The sequence below is a fragment of the Mauremys mutica genome, chromosome 7 (assembly GCF_020497125.1).
Source record: "Mauremys mutica isolate MM-2020 ecotype Southern chromosome 7, ASM2049712v1, whole genome shotgun sequence".
Taxonomy (NCBI): domain Eukaryota; kingdom Metazoa; phylum Chordata; order Testudines; family Geoemydidae; genus Mauremys; species Mauremys mutica.
In genome coordinates this window covers 32,862,545-32,865,538 of record NC_059078.1, presented here as the reverse complement: position 1 = coordinate 32,865,538, position 2,994 = coordinate 32,862,545, and positions in this window count along the sequence as shown.

Below are 2,994 nucleotides of genomic sequence, written 5' to 3'. Positions count from 1 at the left end.
CACTGGTGCAACTGAGTTGTGTATAACAACTGCACTCAAAAGGAGTCAAAATTTCCAGAGAGCTGCTACATAGATATCGATGTAGCAAATCCTGTGATCTATACACAGTATAGTCCAGTGGCTCTCAAACTCTTTTACTGGTGATCCCTTCCACACAGTAAGCCTGAGTGCAACCCCCCTTATGAATTAAAAACACTTTTGATATATTTAACACCATTATAAATGCTGGGGGCAAAGCGGGGTTTGGGGTGGAGGTTGACAGCTCACGACCCCCCCCATGAAATAACCTCACAACCCCCTGAGGGGTCCAGACCGCCACTCTGAGAACTCCTGGTATAGTCACACTTCTTACTACATTCTATTGGCCACCAAGTCAACTTTGCTATGATGCCTCCATGGATTTTTTTTTGGGTGGGGAGATTAAGACCAGGCCAAGGGATGGGTGTGTGTATACAAATTTTTGGTGGCTTTAAAGAGGCATTGGTGGCTCTGACAATTTAACTTAAGGAATAACAAGTAAATATGCCCATGCACAAATCATTGTAATTTATTTATGTAGTTTTATAACTATGAAAAGTGATGTTAACATACAGGTGAACCCAGGAACAAATTTATAGTCGGGGGGGGGGGTGCCCCCCCTTCTCAAACTTTTTCTTTTCCAGGCAGCGAGAACATGCTATAAGGGCAATTGTGCCTGTCTCCTCCCCCCCGGCTCTGCTGAAGCCAAAGCCTGAATAATGTAGCTTCTGCTTCAGCCCTATGCAGTGGGGCTTTGGCTTTCTACCCTGGGCCCCAGCAAGTCTAATGCTGGCCCTGCTTGCAGGCCCTGCACCCCTAGTTGAGCACCATTGCACTAAGTCATCTAAAGAGACTGTGTTCTTGACACCTTTTCTCCCCAGGAGCAGCACTTGACCACTGGTGACCTGTGTGTGCCCACTGCTTGATGCCCGATACCGCCGCTGTGGGTGCAGAAACGCCCCGGCTAACCACCACCTCCCCCTTGGGGGACTCACTGAGCCGCAGAAACCTTTTCAGTGAGTCTCACACAGGAAAGGCCACAGTAACCCCCGCCCCCACGAGGGTAAAATGTGCTGGACGTGGGCGGGGGCTGCCCCGCTGCTGCTCCAGCGGCCGGTCCCAGAATCCGGTCCGCGCTGCACCGCCGCCCCCGCTCCCCGGCGCTGCTCCGCTCCCCGCGCGGGGCGCTGGTGGCGCGCGCTACTCACGCCTCGCCTTTGGCTCCAGATGCAGCAGCAACCTCTGCTCGCTCGCGCATAGGCCGCTTCCGGGCTTATACCCCGCCCCTTTGGCCGCCGCCCCGACCAATACGAGCTGAGTCCCCCGGCTGGCGCTACGGAGGGGCGGGGGTCTGTTTCTAAGAGCGCACGCGCTGGGCCTCGGTTTTTCAGGGCGCATGCGCCGCTTCGCCCGTTTGCGTCCGCCACAGGGGGACTGAATCCCCGGGGGAAGCCTGGTGCCGAGTAAGCGCGTGGCGGCAGCAGGGCTGGCATGATCCACTCCCCCAGGAGAGGGGGGGGCACTAGCGCGGCCAGGACCCCCCCCCCTTTTGGTCCAGCCTCTTCCCCCTTCGGCCCAGGGCTCAGAACTGCCTGGCTTCGTCCCCCCCATTGTTCCCAGGGGAGCTGTGGGGCCTGCCCCTGGGACGACCCCCCCCGGGCGCAAGGTTACTGGAGCCAGCGAGTCAGCCCGCAGGGCAGATCCCAGCCTCGAGGATTCACCCTGGGGAAGAGATTTCCGACGCACATGGGCTCAGGAATCTCATGCAGGGGAGGGAAACACCCTGGGGGCGCAGAATGGCTGCAGGGATCCTCCCGCCTTTGCCCCGCACTGGGTGCGGCTGGGGCTCAGAATGGGCATCCCCAGCCCTGCAGTCCCTTCTTGCATTAGAGACAAACAGCTCCGCCGTCTGACCTTAGAAATAGACGAGCAGGAGCCTTTAGCCTAAACAATTTTACACACTTACGCTGGAATATCATATTGAATTTACCAGCATTCTTAGAGCAGTACACCTTCCCCTCCCCCTTATGCAGTAATGAATCAAACATATTGTCCCCATTTTACAGATAGGGAAACTGAGGCACAGAGGTGGTTTATTCAAAGGCACACAGGGATGAGGGACAGGACCCATGAGTCCTGACTCCCAGTCCTCTCTTCATATTGAGAGACAGGTGAAAAGCTCCCTACCCCCACCATGGATTGGGATGGGAAGAAATACACCCTCACTGTCCCCAGAAGACACCTGCAGCCTCTACAATAAAAAATACTAAATCCAGCAAAAACCTTATTTAGCAAAAACAATCTCAAAGACCCACCAGCCCACAACAGCCTTACTACATCAGCCCCAGAGAGCATCACTGGCAGATAGCTACCTATTGCTGTCACAAAGGCTTTTAGACAGGGATCCTTTCCATCATGCTCAGAGGCACAGCTAAGCCCGCCTCAAACACTCCTGAAGGGCAGGGACCCAAGCGAATTGCAGCAGCCCAGGCATTTCTCCCTTTGTGTCAGAACTCAGCAAGGGTGGGGCTAGAAAGGCTGGGCTAAGGGAAGGGCTGAGATGGAAGATTTTCTGACCCTACCCCATAAGCTGAAGAATGCCTTTTACAGGGGGAGAAGGCATGCAAAGTAGGGAAACTAGGAGTAGAAGCAAAGTCAGCTGATGATATCAGCAAAAAACAAAGCTGAGGAAGGAAATAAACCAAAAATGTTGTTATGACAAGATCCCTAGCCTGGCCCAAGCAATATGATTAGGTGACATTAACCCAGTAAAAGTAGCTGAAGAAAACACAGGAGATATAGTAGGAGCCAGGTTACAAGATGGGGGATCTTTTAGCTGAATGTAAAACCAAAGAGCAGGCTGGTAAAAAATTGGGAAAGTTACAGTAAGTTGCCAGGTACCAGGGTATTTGACTGAGGGCTAGTCTACATTGGCAATGCTTTAATGTGCCTTGTGTGGTCACGCTCTCCCAGCGC